This window comes from Oncorhynchus nerka, linkage group LG9a (genome assembly GCF_034236695.1).
Source record: "Oncorhynchus nerka isolate Pitt River linkage group LG9a, Oner_Uvic_2.0, whole genome shotgun sequence".
In the NCBI taxonomy this organism is placed as follows: domain Eukaryota; kingdom Metazoa; phylum Chordata; class Actinopteri; order Salmoniformes; family Salmonidae; genus Oncorhynchus; species Oncorhynchus nerka.
In genome coordinates this window covers 39,759,498-39,783,155 of record NC_088404.1, presented here as the reverse complement: position 1 = coordinate 39,783,155, position 23,658 = coordinate 39,759,498, and the positions used below count along the sequence as shown (strand labels likewise).

The 23,658-nt window shown below is 56.7% G+C and overlaps 1 pseudogene; it reads right to left on the bottom strand.

Annotated features, from left to right (window-relative positions):
* The window catches only part of LOC115134289 (capping protein, Arp2/3 and myosin-I linker protein 3-like), a 62,727-nt pseudogene extending 39,095 nt beyond the window's left edge, over window positions 1–23,632 (bottom strand).
* Between the last annotated feature and the right edge of the window lie 26 nt (window positions 23,633–23,658).

Below are 23,658 nucleotides of genomic sequence, written 5' to 3'. Positions count from 1 at the left end.
GCCATGCTCCCTTCCTCCCTCTCCCTCTCATCTAGCGTGCCATGCTCCCTTCCATCTCCCTTCCTCCACTCTCCATCTAGCGTGCCATGCTCCTTCCTCCACTCTCCATCTAGCGTGCCATGCTCCCTTCCTCCCTCTCCATCTAGCGTGCTATGCTCTCCTTCCTGCCCTCCCTTTCCTCCTCCCTTCCTCTCCATCTAGCGTGCCATGCTCCATCCCTTCCGTGCCATGCTCCCTTCCTCCATCTAGCGTGCCATGCTCCCTTCCTCCACTCTCCATCTAGCGTGCCATGCTCCCTTCCTCCACTCTCCATCTAGCGTGCCATGCTCCCTTTCCACTCTCCATCTAGCGTGCCATGCTCCCTTCCTCCACTCTCCATCTAGCGTGCCATGCTCCCTTCCTCCACCTCCATCTAGCGTGCCATGCTCCTCCACTCTCCATCTAGCGTGCCATGCTCCCTTCCTCCATCTAGCGTGCCATGCTCCCTTCCTCCACTCTCCATCTAGCGTGCCATGCTCCCTTCCTCCACTCTCCATCTAGCGTGCCATGCTCCCTTCCTCCACTCTCCATCTAGCGTGCCATGCTCCCTTCCTCCACTCTCCATCTAGCGTGCCATGCTCCCTTCCTCCACTCTCCATCTAGCGTGCCATGCTCCCTTCCTCCACTCTCCATCTAGCGTGCCATGCTCCCTCCTCCACTCTCCATCTAGCGTGCCATGCTCCCTTCCTCCACTCTCCATCTAGCATGCCATGCTCCCTTCCTCCACTCTCCATCTAGCGTGCCATTGCTCCCCCTCCCCATCTAGCGTGCCATGCTCCCTTCTCCCCATCTAGCGTGCCATGCTCCTTCCTCCACGCTCTCTCTCTCTCCATCTAGCGTGCCATGCTCCCTTCCTCCCCCCTCTCTCTCCATCTAGCGTGCCATGCTCCCTTCCTCCACTCTCCATCTAGCGTGCCATGCTCCCTTCCTCCCCTCTCCATCTAGCGTGCCATGCTCCCTTCCTCCACTCTCCATCTAGCGTGCCATGCTCCCTTCCTCCACTCTCCCTCTCCATCTAGCGTGCCATGCTCCCTTCCTCCATCTAGCGTGCCATTCTCCCTTCCTCCTCTCCATCTAGCGTGCCATGTTCCCTTCCTCCAGTCTCCCTCTCATCTAGCGTTTCATGCTCCCTTCCTCCAGTCTCCCTAGCGTGCCATACTCCCTTCCTCCAGTCTCCCTCTCATCTAGTGTTTCATGCTCCCTTCCTCCAGTCTCCTCTCTATCTAGCGTTTCATGCTCCCTTCCTCCAGTCTCCCTCTCTATCTAGCGTGTCATGCTCCCTTCCTCCACTCTCCTCTCGATCTAACGTGTCATGCTCCCTTCCTCCACTCTCCCTCTCGATCTAGCGTGCCATACTCCCTTCCTCCAGTCTCCTTCTCCATCTAGCGTGCCATGCTCCCTTCCTCCATCTCCCTAGCGTGCCATACTCCCTTCCTCCAGTCTCCCTCTCTATCTAGCGTGCCATGCTCCCTTCCTCCAGTCTCCCTCTCTATCTAGCGTGTCATGCTCCCTTCCTCCAGTCTCCCTCTCTATCTAGCGTCCATGCTCCCTTCCTCCAGTCTCCCTCTCTATCTAGCGTGCCATGCTCCCTTCCTCCAGTCTCCCTCTCCATCTAGCGTGTCATACTCCCTTCCTCCAGTCTCCCCTCTCCTACTCCTCCAGTCTCCCTCTCTATCTAGCGTGCCATGCTCCCTTCCTCCAGTCTCCCTCTCTATCTAGCGTGTCATACTCCCTTCCTCTAGTCTCCCCTCTATCTAGCGTTTCATGCTCCCTTCCTCCAGTCTCCCTCTCTATCTAGCGTGCCATGCTCCCTTCCTCCAGTCTCTCTCTATCTAGCGTGCCATGCTCCCTTCCTCCAGTCTCCTCTCATCTAGCGTGCCATGTTCCCTTCCTCCACTCTCCTAGCGTGTCATGCTCCCCTTCCTCCACTAGCGTGCCATGCTCCCTTCCTCCAGTCTCCTCTCTATCTAGCGTGTCATGCTCCCTTCCTCCAGTCTCCCTCTCTATCTAGCGTGCCATGCTCCCTTCCTCCAGTCTCCCTCTCCATCTAGCGTGCCATGCTCCCTTCCTCCACTCTCCATCTAGCGTGCCATGCTCCCTTCCTCCACTCTCCATCTAGCGTGCCATGCTCCCTTCCTCCACTCTCCATCTAGCGTGCCATGCTCCCTTCCTCCACTCTCCATCTAGCGTGCCATGCTCCCTTCCTCCACTCTCCATCTAGTGTGCCATGCTCCCTTCCTCCACTCTCCATCTAGCGTGCCATGCTCCCTTCCTCCACCTCCATCTAGCGCTCCCTTCCTCCACTCTTCATCTAGCGTGCCACGCTCCCTTCCTCCACTCTCCATCTAGCGTGCCATGCTCCCTTCCTCCATCTAGCGTGCCATGCTCCCTTCCTCCATCTAGCGTGTCATCCCTTCCTCCATCTAGCGTGTCATGCTCCTTCCTCCACTCTCCATCTAGCGTGCCATGCTCCCTTCCTCCACTCTCCATCGTGCCATGCTCCCTTCCCCTTCCCTCCATCTCCATGCTCCCTTCCTCCATCTAGCGTGCCATGCTCCCTTCCTCCATCTAGCGTGCCATGCTCCCTTCCTCCATCTCATGCTCCCTTCCCTCCATCTAGCGTGCCATGCTCCTTCCTCCATCTAGCGTGCCATGCTCTTCCTCCATCTAGCGTGCCATGCTCCCCTTCCTCCATCTAGCGTGCCATGCTCCCTCTCCATCTAGCGTGCCATGCTCCCTTCCTCCATCTAGCGTGCCATGCTCCCCTTCCTCCATCTAGCGTGCCATGCTCCCTTCTCCATCTAGCGTGCCATGCTCCTTCCTCCACTCTCCATCTAGCGTGCCATGCTCCCTTCCTCCACTCTCCATCTAGCGTGCCATGCTCCCTTCCTCCACTCTCCATCTAGCGTGCCATGCTCCCTTCCTCCACTCTCCATCTAGCGTGCCATGCTCCCTTCCTCCACTCTTCATCTAGCATGCCATGCTCCCTTCCTCCACTCTTCATCTAGCGTGCCACGCTCCTCTCCACTCTCCATCTAGCGTGCCATGCTCCCTTCCTCCTCCTCCTCCATCTAGCGTGTCATGCTCCCTTCCTCCACTCTCCATCTAGCGTGCCATGCTCCCTTCCTCCACTCTCCATCTAGCGTGCCATGCTCCCTTCCTCCATCTAGCGTGCCATGCTCCCTTCCTCCATCTAGCGTGCCATGCTCCCTTCCTCCATCTAGCGTGCCATGCTCCCTTCCTCCATCTAGCGTGTGCTCCCTTCTCCATCTAGCGTGCCATGCTCCTTCCTCCATCTAGCGTGCCATGCTCCCTTCCTCCATCTAGCGTGCCATGCTCCTCCTCCATCTAGCGTGCCATGCTCCCTTCCTCCACTCTCCATCTAGCGTGCCATGCTCCCTTCCTCCACTCTCCATCTAGCGTGCCATGCTCCCTTCCTCCACTCTCCATCTAGCGTGCCATGCTCCCTTCCTCCACTCTCCATCTAGCGTGCCATGCTCCCTTCCTCCACTCTTCATCTAGCATGCCATTCTCCTTCCTCCACTCTCCATCTAGCCATGCTCCTTCCTCCATCTAGCGTGCCATGCTCCCTTCCTCCCTTCCATCTAGCGTGTCATGCTCCCTTCCTCCACTCTCCATCTAGCGTGCCATGCTCCCTTCCTCCACTCCATCTAGCGTGCCATGCTCCTTCCTCCACTCTCCATCTAGCGTGCCATGCTCCCTTCCTCCACCCCTCTCCATCTAGCGTGCCATGCTCCCTTCCTCCACTCTCCATCTAGCGTGCCATGCTCCTTCCTCCCTCCATCTAGCGTGCCATGCTCCCTTCCTAAATCTATCTAGCTGCCATGCTCCCTTCCTCCACTCTCCATCTAGCGTGCCATGCTCCCTTCCTCCACTCTCCATCTAGCGTGCCATGCTCCCTTCCTCCACTCTCCATCTAGCGTGCCATGCTCCCTTCTAAACTCTATCTAGCGTGCCATGCTCCCTTCCTCCACTCTCCATCTAGAGTGCCATGCTCCCTTCCTCTTCCATCTAGCATGCCATGTCTCCTCCTCCATCTAGCGTGCCATGCTCCCTTCCTCCCTCTCCATCTAGCGTGCCATGCTCCTTCCTCCACTCATCAGTCTCTTCCTCCCTCTCTATCTAGCGTGCTATGCTCCCTTCCTCCACTCTCCATCTAGCTCATGCTCTCTTCCTCCACTCTCTATCTAGCGTGCCATGCTCCCTTCCTCCACTCTCCATCTAGCGTGCCATGCTCCCTTCCTCCACTCTCCATCTAGCGTGCCATGCTCCCTTCCTCCTCCTCCATCTCGTGCCATGCTCCCTTCCTCCACTCTCCATCTAGCGTGCCATGCTCCCTTCCTCCACTCTCCATCTAGCGTGCCATGCTCCTTCCTTCCATCTAGCCATGCTCCCTTCCTCCACTCTCCATCTAGCGTGCCATGCTCCCTTCCTCCACTCTCCATCTAGCGTGCCATGCTCCCTTCCTCCACTCTCCATCTAGCGTGCCATGCTCCCTTCCTCTCTCCATCTAGCGTGCCATGCTCCCTTCCTCCACTCTCCATCCGTGCCATGCTCTTCCTCCACTCTCCATCTAGCGTGCCATTCTCCCTTCCTCCCCATCTAGCGTGCCATGCTCCCTTCCTCCCCATCTAGCGTGCCATGCTCCCTTCCCTTCTCTCCATCTAGCGTGCCATGCTCCCTTCCTCCCCTCTCCATCTAGCGTGCCATGCTATCCATCTAGCGTGCCATGCTCCCTTCCTCCCCTCTCCATCTAGCGTGCCATGCTCCCTTCCTCCACTCTCCATCTAGCGTGCCATGCTCCCTTCCTCCACTCTCCTCTCCATCTAGCGTGCCATGCTCCCTTCCTCCATCTAGCTTTGCCATTCTCCCTTCCTCCTCTCCATCTAGCGTGCCATGTTCCCTTCCTCCAGTCTCCTCTCTATCTAGCGTTTCATGCTCCCTTCCTCCAGTCTCCCCTAGCGTGCCATACTCCCTTCCTCCAGTCTCCCTCTCTATCTAGTGTTTCATGCTCCCTTCCTCCAGTCTCCCTCTCTATCTAGCGTTTCATGCTCCCTTCCTCCAGTCTCCCTCTCTATCTAGCGTGTCATGCTCCCTTCCTCCACTCTCCCTCTCGATCTAACGTGTCATGCTCCCTTCCTCCACTCTCCCTCTCGATCTAGCGTGCCATACTCCCTTCCTCCAGTCTCCTTCTCCATCTAGCGTGCCATGCTCCCTTCCTCCACTCTCCCTAGCGTGCCATACTCCCTTCCTCCAGTCTCCCTCTCTATCTAGCGTGCCATGCTCCCTTCCTCCAGTCTCCCTCTCTATCTAGCGTGTCATGCTCCCTTCCTCCAGTCTCCCTCTCTATCTAGCGTGTCATGCTCCCTTCCTCCAGTCTCCCTCTCTATCTAGCGTGCCATGCTCCCTTCCTCCAGTCTCCCTCTCCATCTAGCGTGTCATACTCCCTTCCTCCAGTCTCCCTCTCCGTCTAGCGTTTCATACTCCCTTCCTCCAGTCTCCCTCTCTATCTAGCGTGCCATGCTCCCTTCCTCCAGTCTCCCTCTCTATCTAGCGTGTCATACTCCCTTCCTCTAGTCTCCCTCTATCTAGCGTTTCATACTCCCTTCCTCCAGTCTCCCTCTCTATCTAGCGTGCCATGCTCCCTTCCTCCAGTCTCCCTCTCTATCTAGCGTGCCATGCTCCCTTCCTCCAGTCTCCCTCTCTATCTAGCGTGCCATGTTCCCTTCCTCCACTCTCCCTAGCGTGCCATGCTCCCTTCCTCCACTCTCCCTAGCGTGCCATGCTCCCTTCCTCCAGTCTCCCTCTCTATCTAGCGTGTCATGCTCCCTTCCTCCAGTCTCCCTCTCTATCTAGCGTGCCATGCTCCCTTCCTCCAGTCTCCCTCTCTATCTAGCGTGTCATGCTCCCTTCCTCCTCTCCATCTAGCGTGCCATGCTCCCTTCCTCCACTCTCCATCTAGCGTGCCATGCTCCCTTCCTCCACTCTCCATCTAGCGTGCCATGCTCCCTTCCTCCACTCTCCATCTAGCGTGCCATGCTCCCTTCCTCCACTCTCCATCTAGCGTGCCATGCTCCCTTCCTCCACTCTCCATCTAGTGTGCCATGCTCCCTTCCTCCACTCTCCATCTAGCGTGCCATGCTCCTTCCTCCACTCTCCATCTAGCGTGCCATGCTCCCTTCCTCCACTCTCCATCTAGCGTGCCATGCTCCCTTCCTCCATCTCTGCCATGCTCCTTCCTCCATCTAGCGTGTCATGCTCCCTTCCTCCAGTCTCCCTCTCTATCTAGCGTGTCATGCTCCCTTCCTCCTCTCCATCTAGCGTGCCATGCTCCCTTCCTCCACTCTCCATCTAGCGTGCCATGCTCCCTTCCTCCACTCTCCATCTAGCGTGCCATGCTCCCTTCCTCCACTCTCCATCTAGCGTGCCATGCTCCCTTCCTCCACTCTCCATCTAGCGTGCCATGCTCCCTTCCTCCACTCTCCATCTAGTGTGCCATGCTCCCTTCCTCCACTCTCCATCTAGCGTGCCATGCTCCCTTCCTGCCATGCTCCCTTCCTCCACTCTCCATCTAGCGTGCCACGCTCCCTTCCTCCACTCTTCATCTAGCGTGCCAGCTCTCCTTCCTCCACTCTCCATCTAGCGTGCCATGCTCCCTTCCTCCATCCTCCATGCTCCCTTCCTCCATCTAGCGTGTCATGCTCCCTTCCTCCACTCTCCATCTAGCGTGCCATGCTCCCTTCCTCCACTCTCCATCTAGCGTGCCATGCTCCTTCCTCCACTCTCCATCTAGCGTGCCATGCTCCCTTCCTCCACTCTCCATCTAGTGTGCCATGCTCCCTTCCTCCACTCCTCTCCATCTAGCGTGCCATGCTCCTTCCTCCACTCTCCATCTAGCGTGCCATGCTCCCTTCCTCCACTCTCCATCTAGCGTGCCATGCTCCCTTCCTCCACTCTTCATCTAGCGTGCCATGCTCCCTTCCTCCACTCTTCATCTAGCGTGCCACGCTCCCTTCCTCCACTCTCCATCTAGCGTGCCATGCTCCCTTCCTCCATCTAGCGTGCCATGCTCCCTTCCTCCATCTAGCGTGTCATGCTCCCTTCCTCCACTCTCCATCTAGCGTGCCATGCTCCCTTCCTCCACTCTCCATCTAGCGTGCCATGCTCCCTTCCTCCATCTAGCGTGCCATGCTCCCTTCCTCCATCTAGCGTGCCATGCTCCCTTCCTCCATCTAGCGTGCCATGCTCCCTTCCTCCATCTAGCGTGCCATGCTCCCTTCCTCCATCTAGCGTGCCATGCTCCCTTCCTCCATCTAGCGTGCCATGCTCCCTTCTCCATCTAGCGTGCCATGCTCCCTTCCTCCATCTAGCGTGCCATGCTCCCTTCCTCCATCTAGCGTGCCATGCTCCCTTCCTCCATCTAGCGTGCCATGCTCCCTTCCTCCATCTAGCGTGCCATGCTCCCTTCCTCCATCTAGCGTGCCATGCTCCCTTCCTCCATCTAGCGTGCCATGCTCCCTTCCTCCACTCTCCATCTAGCGTGCCATGCTCCCTTCCTCCACTCTCCATCTAGCGTGCCATGCTCCCTTCCTCCACTCTCCATCTAGCGTGCCATGCTCCCTTCCTCCACTCTCCATCTAGCGTGCCATGCTCCCTTCCTCCACTCTTCATCTAGCATGCCACGCTCCCTTCCTCCACTCTCCATCTAGCGTGCCATGCTCCCTTCCTCCATCTAGCGTGTCATGCTCCCTTCCTCCACTCTCCATCTAGCGTGCCATGCTCCCTTCCTCCACTCTCCATCTAGCGTGCCATGCTCCCTTCCTCCACTCTCCATCTAGCGTGCCATGCTCCCTTCCTCCACTCTCCATCTAGCGTGCCATGCTCCCTTCCTCCACTCTCCATCTAGCGTGCATGTAAACTCTATCTATGCTCCTTCCTCCACTCTCCATCTAGAGTGCCATGCTCCCCTTCCTCCACTCTCCATCTAGCGTGCCATGCTGCTCCCTTCCTCCACTCTCCATCTAGCGTGCCATGCTCCCTTCCTAAACTCTATCTAGCGTGCCATGCTCCCTTCCTCCACTCTCCATCTAGAGTGCCATGCTCCCTTCCTCCACTCTCCATCTAGCATGCCATGCTCCCTTCCTCCACTCTCCATCTAGCGTGCCATGCTCCCTTCCTCCCCTCTCCATCTAGCGTGCCATGCTCCCTTCCTCCACTCTCCATCTAGCGTGCCATGCTCCCTTCCTCCATCTAGCGTGCCATGCTCCCCTCCATCTAGCGTGCCATGCTCCTTCCTCTCCATCTAGCATGCCATGCTCCCTTCCTCCACTCTCCATCTAGCATGCCATGCTCCCTTCCTCCACTCTCCATCTAGCGTGCCATGCTCCCTTCCTCCACTCTCCATCTAGCTTGCCATGTGTTCCCTTCCTCCACTCTCCATCTAGCGTGCCATGCTCCCTTCCTCCACTCTCCATCTAGCCAATGCTCCCTTCCTCCACTCTCCATCTAGCGTGCCATGCTCCCTTCCTCCACTCTCCATCTAGCGTGCCATGCTCCCTTCCTCCACTCTCCATCTAGCGTGCCATGCTCCCTTCCTCCACTCTCCATCTAGAGTGCCATGCTCCCTTCCTCCACTCTCCATCTAGCATGCCATGCTCCCTTCCTCCACTCTCCATCTAGCGTGCCATTCTCCCTTCCTCCACTCTCCATCTAGCGTGCCATGCTCCCTTCCTCCACTCTTCATCTAGCGTGCCACGCTCCCTTCCTCCACTCTCCATCTAGCGTGCCATGCTCCCTTCCTCCATCTAGCGTGCCATGCTCCCTTCCTCCATCTAGCGTGTCATGCTCCCTTCCTCCAGTCTCCCTCTCTATCTAGCGTGTCATGCTCCCTTCCTCCTCTCCATCTAGCGTGCCATGCTCCCTTCCTCCACTCTCCATCTAGCGTGCCATGCTCCCTTCCTCCACTCTCCATCTAGCGTGCCATGCTCCCTTCCTCCACTCTCCATCTAGCGTGCCATGCTCCCTTCCTCCACTCTCCATCTAGCGTGCCATGCTCCCTTCCTCCACTCTCCATCTAGTGTGCCATGCTCCCTTCCTCCACTCTCCATCTAGCGTGCCATGCTCCCTTCCTCCACTCTCCATCTAGCGTGCCATGCTCCCTTCCTCCACTCTCCATCTAGCGTGCCATGCTCCCTTCCTCCACTCTTCATCTAGCGTGCCACGCTCCCTTCCTCCACTCTCCATCTAGCGTGCCATGCTCCCTTCCTCCATCTAGCGTGCCATGCTCCCTTCCTCCATCTAGCGTGTCATGCTCCCTTCCTCCACTCTCCATCTAGCGTGCCATGCTCCCTTCCTCCACTCTCCATCTAGCGTGCCATGCTCCCTTCCTCCACTCTCCATCTAGCGTGCCATGCTCCCTTCCTCCACTCTCCATCTAGTGTGCCATGCTCCCTTCCTCCACTCTCCATCTAGCGTGCCATGCTCCCTTCCTCCACTCTCCATCTAGCGTGCCATGCTCCCTTCCTCCACTCTCCATCTAGCGTGCCATGCTCCCTTCCTCCACTCTTCATCTAGCGTGCCACGCTCCCTTCCTCCACTCTTCATCTAGCGTGCCACGCTCCCTTCCTCCACTCTCCATCTAGCGTGCCATGCTCCCTTCCTCCATCTAGCGTGCCATCCATCTAGCGTGCCATGCTCCCTTCCTCCATCTAGCGTGCCATGCTCCCTTCTCTCCATCTAGCGTGCCATGCTCCCTTCCTCCATCTAGCGTGCCATGCTCCCTTCTCCATCTAGCGTGTCATGCTCCCTTCCTCCACTCTCCATCTAGCGTGCCATACTCCCTTCCTCCACTCTCCATCTAGCGTGCCATGCTCCCTTCCTCCACTCTCCATCTAGCTGCCATGCTCCTTCCTCCATCTAGCCATGCTCCCTTCCTCCATCTAGCGTGCCATGCTCCTTCCTCCATCTAGCGTGCCATGCTCCTTCCTCCATCTAGCGTGCCATGCTCCCTTCCTCCATCTAGCGTGCCATGCTCCTTCCTCCATCTAGCGTGCCATGCTCCCTTCCTCCATCTAGCGTGCCATGCTCCCTTCCTCCATCTAGCGTGCCATGCTCCCCTTCCTCATCACTCTCCATCTAGCGTGCCATGCTCCCTTCCTCCACTCTCCATCTAGCGTGCCATGCTCCCTTCCTCCACTCTCCATCTAGCGTGCCATGCTCCCTTCCTCCACTCTCCATCTAGCGTGCCATGCTCCCTTCCTCCACTCTTCATCTAGCATGCCACGCTCCCTTCCTCCACTCTCCATCTAGCGTGCCATGCTCCCTTCCTCCATCTAGCGTGCCATGCTCCCTTCCTCCACTCTCCATCTAGCGTGTCATGCTCCCTTCCTCCACTCTCCATCTAGCGTGCCATGCTCCCTTCCTCCACTCTCCATCTAGCGTGCCATGCTCCCTTCCTCCACTCTCCATCTAGCGTGCCATGCTCCCTTCCTCCACTCTCCATCTAGCGTGCCATGCTCCCTTCCTCCACTCTCCATCTAGCGTGCCATGCTCCCTTCCTCCACTCTCCATCTAGCGTGCCATGCTCCCTTCCTAAACTCTATCTAGCGTGCCATGCTCCCTTCCTCCACTCTCCATCTAGAGTGCCATGCTCCCTTCCTCCACTCTCCATCTAGCGTGCCATGCTCCCTTCTTCCACTCTCCATCTAGCGTGCCATGCTCCCTTCCTCCACTCTCCATCTAGCGTGCCATGCTCCCTTCCTCCACTCTCCATCTAGAGTGCCATGCTCCCTTCCTCCACTCTCCATCTAGCGTGCCATGCTCCCTTCCTCCACTCTCCATCTAGCGTGCCATTCTCCCTTCCTCCCCATCTAGCGTGCCATGCTCCCTTCCTCCCCATCTAGCGTGCCATGCTCCCTTCCTCCACGCTCTCTCTCTCTCTCTCCATCTAGCGTGCCATGCTCCCTTCCTCCCCCCTCTCTCTCCATCTAGCGTGCCATGCTCCCTTCCTCCACTCTCCATCTAGCGTGCCATGCTCCCTTCCTCCCCTCTCCATCTAGCGTGCCATGCTCCCTTCCTCCACTCTCCATCTAGCGTGCCATGCTCCCTTCCTCCACTCTCCCTCTCCATCTAGCGTGCCATGCTCCCTTCCTCCATCTAGCGTGCCATTCTCCCTTCCTCCTCTCCATCTAGCGTGCCATGTTCCCTTCCTCCAGTCTCCCTCTCTATCTAGCGTTTCATGCTCCCTTCCTCCAGTCTCCCTAGCGTGCCATACTCCCTTCCTCCAGTCTCCCTCTCTATCTAGTGTTTCATGCTCCCTTCCTCCAGTCTCCCTCTCTATCTAGCGTTTCATGCTCCCTTCCTCCAGTCTCCCTCTCTATCTAGCGTGTCATGCTCCCTTCCTCCACTCTCCCTCTCGATCTAACGTGTCATGCTCCCTTCCTCCACTCTCCCTCTCGATCTAGCGTGCCATACTCCCTTCCTCCAGTCTCCTTCTCCATCTAGCGTGCCATGCTCCCTTCCTCCACTCTCCCTAGCGTGCCATACTCCCTTCCTCCAGTCTCCCTCTCTATCTAGCGTGCCATGCTCCCTTCCTCCAGTCTCCCTCTCTATCTAGCGTGTCATGCTCCCTTCCTCTAGTCTCCCTCTCTATCTAGCGTTTCATACTCCCTTCCTCCAGTCTCCCTCTCTATCTAGCGTGCCATGCTCCCTTCCTCCAGTCTCCCTCTCTATCTAGCGTGCCATGCTCCCTTCCTCCAGTCTCCCTCTCTATCTAGCGTGCCATGTTCCCTTCCTCCACTCTCCCTAGCGTGCCATGCTCCCTTCCTCCACTCTCCCTAGCGTGCCATGCTCCCTTCCTCCAGTCTCCCTCTCTATCTAGCGTGTCATGCTCCCTTCCTCCAGTCTCCCTCTCTATCTAGCGTGCCATGCTCCCTTCCTCCAGTCTCCCTCTCTATCTAGCGTGTCATGCTCCCTTCCTCCTCTCCATCTAGCGTGCCATGCTCCCTTCCTCCACTCTCCATCTAGCGTGCCATGCTCCCTTCCTCCACTCTCCATCTAGCGTGCCATGCTCCCTTCCTCCACTCTCCATCTAGCGTGCCATGCTCCCTTCCTCCACTCTCCATCTAGCGTGCCATGCTCCCTTCCTCCACTCTCCATCTAGTGTGCCATGCTCCCTTCCTCCACTCTCCATCTAGCGTGCCATGCTCCCTTCCTCCACTCTCCATCTAGCGTGCCATGCTCCCTTCCTCCACTCTCCATCTAGCGTGCCATGCTCCCTTCCTCCATCTAGCGTGCCATGCTCCCTTCCTCCATCTAGCGTGCCATGCTCCCTTCCTCCATCTAGCGTGCCATGCTCCCTTCCTCCATCTAGCGTGCCATGCTCCCTTCCTCCATCTAGCGTGCCATGCTCCTTCCTCCATCTAGCGTGCCATGCCTCCTTCCTCCATCTAGCGTGCCATGCTCCCTTCCTCCATCTAGCGTGCCATGCTCCTTCCTCCACTCTCCATCTAGCGTGCCATGCTCCTTCCTCCACTCTCCATCTAGCGTGCCATGCTCCCTTCCTCCACTCTCCATCTAGCGTGCCATGCTCCCTTCCTCCACTCTCCATCTAGCGTGCCATGCTCCCTTCCTCCACTCTTCATCTAGCATGCCACGCTCCCTTCCTCCCTCCATCTAGCGTGCCATGCTCCCTTCCTCCATCTAGCGTGCCATGCTCCCTTCCTCCACTCTCCATCTAGCGTGTCATGCTCCCTTCCTCCACTCTCCATCTAGCGTGCCATGCTCCCTTCCTCCACTCTCCATCTAGCGTGCCATGCTCCCTTCCTCCACTCTCCATCTAGCGTGCCATGCTCCCTTCCTCCACTCTCCATCTAGCGTGCCATGCTCCCTCCACTCTCCATCTAGCGTGCCATGCTCCTTCCTCCACTCTCCATCTAGCGTGCCATGCTCCCTTCCTAAACTCTATCTAGCGTGCCATGCTCCCTTCCTCCACTCTCCATCTAGAGTGCCATGCTCCCTTCCTCCACTCTCCATCTAGCGTGCCATGCTCCCTTCTTCCACTCTCCATCTAGCGTGCCATGCTCCTTCCTCCACTCTCCATCTAGCGTGCCATGCTCCCTTCCTCCACTCTCCATCTAGAGTGCCATGCTCCCTTCCTCCACTCTCCATCTAGCGTGCCATGCTCCCTTCCTCCACTCTCCATCTAGCGTGCCATTCTCCCTTCCTCCCCATCTAGCGTGCCATGCTCCCTTCCTCCCCATCTAGCGTGCCATGCTCCCTTCCTCCACGCTCTCTCTCTCTCTCCATCTAGCGTGCCATGCTCCCTTCCTCTCTCTCTCCATCTAGCGTGCCATGCTCCCTTCCTCCACTCTCCATCTAGCGTGCCATGCTCCCTTCCTCCCCTCTCCATCTAGCGTGCCATGCTCCCTTCCTCCACTCTCCATCTAGCGTGCCATGCTCCCTTCCTCCACTCTCCCTCTCCATCTAGCGTGCCATGCTCCCTTCCTCCATCTAGCGTGCCATTCTCCTTCCTCCTCTCCATCTAGCGTGCCATGTTCCCTTCCTCCAGTCTCCCTCTCTATCTAGCGTTTCATGCTCCTTCCTCCAGTCTCCCTAGCGTGCCATACTCCCTTCCTCCAGTCTCCTCTCTATCTAGTGTTTCATGCTCCCTTCCTCCAGTCTCCTCTCTATCTAGCGTTTCATGCTCCCTTCCTCCAGTCTCCTCTATCTAGCGTGTCATGCTCCCTTCCTCCACTCTCCCTCTCGATCTAACGTGTCATGCTCCCTTCCTCCACTCTCCCTCTCGATCTAGCGTGCCATACTCCCTTCCTCCAGTCTCCTTTCTCCATCTAGCGTGCCATGCTCCCTTCCTCCACTCTCCCTAGCGTGCCATACTCCCTTCCTCCAGTCTCCTCTCTATCTAGCGTGCCATGCTCCCTTCCTCCAGTCTCCCTCTCTATCTAGCGTGTCATGCTCCTTCCTCTAGTCTCCCTCTCTATCTAGCGTTTCATACTCCCTTCCTCCAGTCTCCCTCTATCTAGCTGCCATGCTCCCTTCCTCCAGTCTCCTCTCTATCTAGCGTGCCATGCTCCCTTCCTCCAGTCTCCTCTCTATCTAGCGTGCCATGTTCCCTTCCTCCACTCTCCTAGCGTGCCATGCTCCCTTCCTCCACTCTCCCTAGCGTGCCATGCTCCCTTCCTCCAGTCTCCCTCTCTATCTAGCGTGTCATGCCCTTCCTCCAGTCTCCCTCTCTATCTAGCGTGCCATGCTCCCTTCCTCCAGTCTCCCTCTCTATCTAGCGTGTCATGCTCCCTTCCTCCTCTCCATCTAGCGTGCCATGCTCCCTTCCTCCACTCTCCATCTAGCGTGCCATGCTCCCTTCCTCCACTCTCCATCTAGCGTGCCATGCTCCCTTCCTCCACTCTCCATCTAGCGTGCCATGCTCCCTTCCCTCCACTCTCCATCTAGCGTGCCATGCTCCCTTCCTCCACTCCCTCCATCTAGTGTGCCATGCTCCCTTCCTCCACTCTCCATCTAGCGTGCCATGCTCCCTTCCTCCACTCTCCATCTAGCGTGCCATGCTCCCCTTCCTCCACTCTCCATCTAGCGTGCCATGCTCCCTTCCTCCACTCTTCATCTAGCGTGCCACGCTCCCTTCCTCCACTCTCCATCTAGCGTGCCATGCTCCCTTCCTCCATCTAGCGTGCCATGCTCCCTTCCTCCATCTAGCGTGTCATGCTCCCTTCCTCCAGTCTCCCTCTCTATCTAGCGTGTCATGCTCCCTTCCTCCTCTCCATCTAGCGTGCCATGCTCCCTTCCTCCACTCTCCATCTAGCGTGCCATGCTCCCTTCCTCCACTCTCCATCTAGTGCCATGCTCCCTTCCTCCACTCTCCATCTAGCGTGCCATGCTCCCTTCCTCCACTCTCCATCTAGCGTGCCATGCTCCCTTCCTCCACTCTCCATCTAGCGTGCCATGCTCCCTTCCTCCACTCTCCATCTAGCCATGCTCCTTCCTCCACTCTCCATCTAGCGTGCCATGCTCCCTTCCTCCACTCTCCATCTAGCGTGCCATGCTCCTTCCTCCACTCTTCATCTAGCGTGCCACGCTCCTTCCTCCACTCTCCATCTAGCGTGCCATGCTCCCTTCCTCCATCTAGCGTGCCATGCTCCCTTCTCCATCTAGCGTGTCATGCTCCCTTCCTCCACTTCCATCTAGCGTGCCATGCTCCCTTCCTCCACTCTCCATCTAGCGTGCCATGCTCCCTTCCTCCACTCTCCATCTAGCGTGCCATGCTCCCTTCCTCCACTCTCCATCTAGTGTGCCATGCTCCCTTCCTCCACTCTCCATCTAGCGTGCCATGCTCCCTTCCTCCACTCTCCATCTAGCGTGCCATGCTCCCTTCCTCCACTCTCCATCTAGCGTGCCATGCTCCCTTCCTCCACTCTTCATCTAGCGTGCCACGCTCCCTTCCTCCACTCTTCATCTAGCGTGCCACGCTCCCTTCCTCCACTCTCCATCTAGCGTGCCATGCTCCCTTCCTCCATCTAGCGTGCCATGCTCCCTTCCTCCATCTAGCGTGTCATGCTCCCTTCCTCCACTCTCCATCTAGCGTGCCATACTCCCTTCCTCCACTCTCCATCTAGCGTGCCATACTCCCTTCCTCCACTCTCCATCTAGCGTGCCATGCTCCCTTCCTCCATCTAGCGTGCCATGCTCCCTTCCTCCATCTAGCGTGCCATGCTCCCTTCCTCCATCTAGCGTGCCATGCTCCCTTCCTCCATCTAGCGTGCCATGCTCCCTTCCTCCATCTAGCGTGCCATCCCTTCCTCCATCTAGCGTGCCATGCTCCCTTCCTCCATCTAGCGTGCCATGCTCCCTTCCTCCATCTAGCGTGCCATGCTCCCTTCCTCCATCTAGCGTGCCATGCTCCCTTCCTCCATCTAGCGTGCCATGCTCCCTTCCTCCATCTAGCGTGCCATGCTCCCTTCCTCCATCTAGCGTGCCATGCTCCCTTCCTCCATCTAGCGTGCCATGCTTCCTTCCTCCATCTAGCGTGCCATGCTCCCTTCCTCCATCTAGCGTGCCATGCTCCCTTCCTCCACTCTCCATCTAGCGTGCCATGCTCCCTTCCTCCACTCTCCATCTAGCGTGCCATGCTCCCTTCCTCCACTCTCCATCTAGCGTGCCATGCTCCTTCCTCCACTCTCCATCTAGCGTGCCATGCTCCCTTCCTCTCTTCATCTAGCATGCCACGCTCCCCTTCCTCCACTCTCCATCTAGCGTGCCATGCTCCCTTCCTCCATCTAGCGTGTCATGCTCCCTTCCTCCACTCTCCATCTAGCGTGCCATGCTCCCTTCCTCCACTCTCCATCTAGCGTGCCATGCTCCCTTCCTCCACTCTCCATCTTCGTGCCATGCTCCCTTCCTCCTCTCCATCTAGCGTCTGCCCTAAACTCTATCTAGCGTGCCATGCTCCCTTCCTCCACTCTCCATCTAGCGTGCCATGCTCCCTTCCTCCACTCTCCATCTAGCGTGCCATGCTCCCTTCCTAAACTCTATCTAGCGTGCCATGCTCCCTTCCTCCACTCTCCATCTAGAGTGCCATGCTCCCTTCCTCCACTCTCCATCTAGCATGCCATGCTCCCTTCCTCCACTCTCCATCTAGCGTGCCATGCTCCCTTCCTCCCCTCTCCATCTAGCGTGCCATGCTCCCTTCCTCCACTCTCCATCTAGCGTGCCATGCTCCCTTCCTCCATCTAGCGTGCCATGCTCCCTTCCTCCTCTCCATCTAGCGTGCCATGCTCCCTTCCTCCACTCTCCATCTAGCATGCCATGCTCTCTTCCTCCACTCTCCATCTAGCGTGCCATGCTCCCTTCCTCCACTCTCCATCTAGCGTGCCATGCTCCCTTCCTCCACTCTCCATCTAGCTTGCCATGCTCCCTTCCTCCACTCTCCATCTAGCGTGCCATGCTCCCTTCCTCCACTCTCCATCTAGCGTGCCATGCTCCCTTCCTCCACTCTCCATCTAGCGTGCCATGCTCCCTTCCTCCACTCTCCATCTAGCGTGCCATGCTCCCTTCCTCCACTCTCCATCTAGCGTGCCATGCTCCCTTCCTCCACTCTCCATCTAGCGTGCCATGCTCCCTGCCTCCACTCTCCATCTAGCGTGCCATGCTCCCTTCCTCCACTCTCCATCTAGAGTGCCATGCTCCCTTCCTCCACTCTCCATCTAGCATGCCATGCTCCCTTCCTCCACTCTCCATCTAGCGTGCCATTCTCCCTTCCTCCCCATCTAGCGTGCCATGCTCCCTTCCTCCCCATCTAGCGTGCCATGCTCCCTTCCTCCACGCTCTCTCTCTCTCTCTCCATCTAGCGTGCCATGCTCCCTTCCTCCCCCCTCTCTCTCCATCTAGCGTGCCATGCTCCCTTCCTCCACTCTCCATCTAGCGTGCCATGCTCCCTTCCTCCCCTCTCCATCTAGCGTGCCATGCTCCCTTCCTCCACTCTCCATCTAGCGTGCCATGCTCCCTTCCTCCACTCTCCCTCTCCATCTAGCGTGCCATGCTCCCTTCCTCCATCTAGCGTGCCATTCTCCCTTCCTCCTCTCCATCTAGCGTGCCATGTTCCCTTCCTCCAGTCTCCCTCTCTATCTAGCGTTTCATGCTCCCTTCCTCCAGTCTCCCTAGCGTGCCATACTCCCTTCCTCCAGTCTCCCTCTCTATCTAGTGTTTCATGCTCCCTTCCTCCAGTCTCCCTCTCTATCTAGCGTTTCATGCTCCCTTCCTCCAGTCTCCCTCTCGATCTAACGTGTCATGCTCCCTTCCTCCACTCTCCCTCTCGATCTAGCGTGCCATACTCCCTTCCTCCAGTCTCCCTCTCTATCTAGCGTGCCATACTCCCTTCCTCCAGTCTCCTTCTCCATCTAGCGTGCCATGCTCCCTTCCTCCACTCTCCCTAGCGTGCCATACTCCCTTCCTCCAGTCTCCCTCTCTATCTAGCGTGCCATGCTCCCTTCCTCCAGTCTCCCTCTCTATCTAGCGTGTCATGCTCCCTTCCTCCAGTCTCCCTCTCTATCTAGCGTGCCATGCTCCCTTCCTCCAGTCTCCCTCTCTATCTAGCGTGTCATACTCCCTTCCTCCAGTCTCCCTCTCCGTCTAGCGTTTCATACTCCCTTCCTCCAGTCTCCCTCTCTATCTAGCGTGCCATGCTCCCTTCCTCCAGTCTCCCTCTCTATCTAGCGTGTCATACTCCCTTCCTCTAGTCTCCCTCTCTATCTAGCGTTTCATACTCCCTTCCTCCAGTCTCCCTCTCTATCTAGCGTGCCATGCTCCCTTCCTCCAGTCTCCCTCTCTATCTAGCGTGCCATGCTCCCTTCCTCCAGTCTCCCTCTCTATCTAGCGTGCCATGTTCCCTTCCTCCACTCTCCCTAGCGTGCCATGCTCCCTTCCTCCACTCTCCCTAGCGTGCCATGCTCCCTTCCTCCAGTCTCCCTCTCTATCTAGCGTGTCATGCTCCCTTCCTCCAGTCTCCCTCTCTATCTAGCGTGCCATGCTCCCTTCCTCCAGTCTCCCTCTCTATCTAGCGTGTCATGCTCCCTTCCTCCTCTCCATCTAGCGTGCCATGCTCCCTTCCTCCACTCTCCATCTAGCGTGCCATGCTCCCTTCCTCCACTCTCCATCTAGCGAGCCATGCTCCCTTCCTCCACTCTCCATCTAGCGTGCCATTCTCCCTTCCTCCCCATCTAGCGTGCCATGCTCCCTTCCTCCCCATCTAGCGTGCCATGCTCCCTTCCTCCACGCTCTCTCTCTCTCTCTCCATCTAGCGTGCCATGCTCCCTTCCTCCCCCCTCTCTCTCCATCTAGCGTGCCATGCTCCCTTCCTCCACTCTCCATCTAGCGTGCCATGCTCCCTTCCTCCCCTCTCCATCTAGCGTGCCATGCTCCCTTCCTCCACTCTCCATCTAGCGTGCCATGCTCCCTTCCTCCACTCTCCCTCTCCATCTAGCGTGCCATGCTCCCTTCCTCCATCTAGCGTGCCATTCTCCCTTCCTCCTCTCCATCTAGCGTGCCATGTTCCCTTCCTCCAGTCTCCCTCTCTATCTAGCGTTTCATGCTCCCTTCCTCCAGTCTCCCTCTCTATCTAGCGTGTCATGCTCCCTTCCTCCAGTCTCCCTCTCTATCTAGTGTTTCATGCTCCCTTCCTCCAGTCTCCCTCTCTATCTAGCGTTTCATGCTCCCTTCCTCCAGTCTCCCTCTCTATCTAGCGTGTCATGCTCCCTTCCTCCACTCTCCCTCTCGATCTAACGTGTCATGCTCCCTTCCTCCACTCTCCCTCTCGATCTAGCGTGCCATACTCCCTTCCTCCAGTCTCCTTCTCCATCTAGCGTGCCATGCTCCCTTCCTCCACTCTCCCTAGCGTGCCATACTCCCTTCCTCCAGTCTCCCTCTCTATCTAGCGTGCCATGCTCCCTTCCTCCAGTCTCCCTCTATCTAGCGTGTCATGCTCCCTTCCTCCAGTCTCCCTCTCTATCTAGCGTGTCATGCTCCCTTCCTCCAGTCTCCCTCTCTATCTAGCGTGTCATGCTCCCTTCCTCCAGTCTCCCTCTCTATCTAGCGTGTCATGCTCCCTTCCTCCAGTCTCCCTCTCTATCTAGCGTGCCATGCTCCCTTCCTCCAGTCTCCCTCTCCATCTAGCGTGTCATACTCCCTTCCTCCAGTCTCCCTCTCCGTCTAGCGTTTCATACTCCCTTCCTCCAGTCTCCCTCTCCGTCTAGCGTGCCATGCTCCCTTCCTCCAGTCTCCCTCTCTATCTAGCGTGTCATACTCCCTTCCTCCAGTCTCCCTCTCCGTCTAGCGTTTCATACTCCCTTCCTCCAGTCTCCCTCTCTATCTAGCGTGCCATGCTCCCTTCCTCCAGTCTCCCTCTCTATCTAGCGTGTCATACTCCCTTCCTCTAGTCTCCCTCTATCTAGCGTTTCATACTCCCTTCCTCCAGTCTCCCTCTCTATCTAGCGTGCCATGCTCCCTTCCTCCACTCTCCCTAGCGTGCCATGCTCCCTTCCTCCACTCTCCCTAGCGTGCCATGCTCCCTTCCTCCAGTCTCCCTCTCTATCTAGCGTGTCATGCTCCCTTCCTCCAGTCTCCCTCTCTATCTAGCGTGCCATGCTCCCTTCCTCCAGTCTCCCTCTCTATCTAGCGTGCCATACTCCCTTCCTCCAGTCTCCCTCTCTATCTAGCGTTTCATGCTCCCTTCCTCCAGTCTCCCTCCCTATCTAGCGTGTCATGCTCCCTTCCTCCAGTCTCCCTCTCGATCTAGCGTGCCATACCTCCCTTCCTCCAGTCTCCCTCTCTATCTAGCGTGTTATGCTCCCTTCCTCCACTCTCCCTAGCGTGCCATACTCCCTTCCTCGTCTCCCTCTCCATCTAGCGTGTCATGCTCCCTTCCTCCAGTCTCCCTCTCTATCTAGCGTTTCATGCTCCCTTCCTCCACTCTCCCTAGCGTGCCATGCTCCCTTCCTCCAGTCTCCCTCTCTATCTAGCGTGTCATGCTCCCTTCCTCCACTCTCCCTCTCGATCTAACGTGTCATGCACCCTTCCTCCACTCTCCCTCTCGATCTAGCGTGCCATACTCCCTTCCTCCAGTCTCCCTCTCTATCTAGCGTGCCATACTCCCTTCCTCCAGTCTCCTTCTCCATCTAGCGTGCCATGCTCCCTTCCTCCACTCTCCCTAGCGTGCCATACTCCCTTCCTCCAGTCTCCCTCTCCATCTAGCGTGTCATGCTCCCTTCCTCCAGTCTCCCTCTCTATCTAGCGTTTCATGCTCCCTTCCTCCACTCTCCCTAGCGTGTCATGCTCCCTTCCTCCAGTCTCCCTCTCTATCTAGCGTGCCATACTCCCTTCCTCCAGTCTCCCTCTCTATCTAGCGTGCCATACTCCCTTCCTCCAGTCTCCTTCTCCATCTAGCGTGCCATGCTCCCTTCCTCCACTCTCCCTAGCGTGCCATACTCCCTTCCTCCAGTCTCCCTCTCTATCTAGCGTGCCATGCTCCCTTCCTCCAGTCTCCCTCTCTATCTAGCGTGTCATGCTCCCTTCCTCCAGTCTCCCTCTCTATCTAGCATGTCATGCTCCCTTCCTCCAGTCTCCCTCTCTATCTAGCGTGCCATGCTCCCTTCCTCCAGTCTCCCTCTCTATCTAGCGTGTCATACTCCCTTCCTCCAGTCTCCCTCTCCGTCTAGCGTTTCATACTCCCTTCCTCCAGTCTCCCTCTCTATCTAGCGTGCCATGCTCCCTTCCTCCAGTCTCCCTCTCTATCTAGCGTGCCATGCTCCCTTCCTCCAGTCTCCCTCTCTATCTAGCGTGCCATGCTCCCTTCCTCCAGTCTCCCTCTCTATCTAGCGTGCCATGCTCCCTTCCTCCACTCTCCCTAGCGTGCCATGCTCCCTTCCTCCACTCTCCCTAGCGTGCCATGCTCCCTTCCTCCAGTCTCCCTCTCTATCTAGCGTGTCATGCTCCCTTCCTCCAGTCTCCCTCTCTATCTAGCGTGCCATGCTCCCTTCCTCCAGTCTCCCTCTTTATCTAGCGTGTCATGCTCCCTTCCTCCTCTCCATCTAGCGTGCCATGCTCCCTTCCTCCAGTCTCCCTCTCTATCTAGCGTGCCATACTCCCTTCCTCCAGTCTCCCTCTCTATCTAGCGTTTCATGCTCCCTTCCTCCAGTCTCCCTCCCTATCTAGCGTGTCATGCTCCCTTCCTCCACTCTCCCTCTCGATCTAGCGTGCCATACTCCCTTCCTCCACTCTCCCTCTCGATCTAGCGTGCCATACTCCCTTCCTCCAGTCTCCCTCTCTATCTAGCGTGTCATGCTCCCTTCCTCCACTCTCCCTAGCGTGCCATACTCCCTTCCTCGTCTCCCTCTCCATCTAGCGTGTCATGCTCCCTTCCTCCAGTCTCCCTCTCTATCTAGCGTTTCATGCTCCCTTCCTCCACTCTCCCTAGCGTGCCATGCTCCCTTCCTCCAGTCTCCCTCTCTATCTAGCGTGCCATGCTCCCTTCCTCCAGTCTCCCTCTCTATCTAGCGTGCCATGCTCCCTTCCTCCAGTCTCCCTCTCTATCTAGCGTGCCATACTCCCTTCCTCCAGTCTCCCTCTCTATCTAGCGTGCCATTCTCCCTTCCTCCAGTCTCCCGCTCTATCTAGCGTTTCATGCTCCCTTCCTCTGCTCGGTAAGTTAATACTCAACTTGACCTGCAGGTCTTCACTGTTATTTCAGGTGTGTGCTGGGACTCAGCTGGCACTGGCTGGGTATTTCTTCTAAAGGGAGATACATACCTGACTTCCAGTAACCAAAGTCTATTTTTACAATCATTTCCTCATTCTTCTGTAAGCTCATATCAGACTGACCATAACCAGACATGTTAACATGTAGTTGATTTACAGTTGGAGCAACTGTGTTCAAGACACGAGTAAACACAAACACTTACCCTGGCAGGTTGCTTACTGTGGACAACATAAGCTCTCCATAGAGTCATCACCTGGTTGCAAAGTGTAAACAAAAACAAACATGTCAGTAACCACTACAAGATCAATGACTGTCTGCATGTGTGTGAGAGAGTGTGTGTGTGTGTGAGTGAGAATGGACTACATTGTATGTAGCTAACTGTATTGGAGGTTTATTCAAATTCTCCCCCATTCACATTGCAGTGTAGACTGTCAGCTGTCAGCTTAATAGCTCCACTTGCAGGTGGAACCTGGTAACTTCAGCCACATTACGAACAGATACACTGGATTTCTCTAGGGGTGAACCTTCCTCCTGGAGACCCTCCGGTAGCATTTTGTTCCAGCCCAATATGCAAACACACCAGATTCCAGATAATCGGCTGCTGCTCTTTTGCACATTTAAAACACACACAGCTAATATAGTTTAACCCTCTGTGGTCAACATAAACAAATGCCAACAGCGCCAAACAAGCCCCAGCCGATGCCAAGAAGCAGGGTTTTCTTAACCAGAACAGGTTAAAAACCACCCACCACAGTGATTTGTTGGACCCAGGGACCACGAGGTCCCTACTCACCAGAACCCTGCTCTCAGCCTTCCCCTTGGGTTGGTTTAGCTGCACTTGCCGCATGAGACAAATCTTCTGGGGCTTCAGCAGCTGAGTGATGTACTCTTCTCAGGAGAGAATAGAGAAGAATAACAGGGACAGCGAGCCATTCATACAATAAATCAAATATTTCAGATTCAGCCCGGCATTCAGACAGATCTTTGGCAAGAGGACACAGGCACCGCCGTAACACACATATATATATATTTGGGGGTGGGCGGGGGGGAGACAGGAGAAAAAAATAGAGACCATCTCAGTCTTAAATGAGCATACAAACAGGAATACATTGAGAAAGATAAGTGGCAGGAAAAACAGTGGAGCTCCATACCTTGCAAGCTGTAAGAGATGTCAGTATTGCCAGCCATGATGTTGGGCCCAGCTCTTGTTAGTAGGGGTAAGAGACAGCGTGGGAGTAGCAGCAGCGGAGGCAGCTCAGGCAGGTCTGGGAGGTACACACACACATCCTGCTGCTGTCTACCACACTCAAGAGTGAAACCAT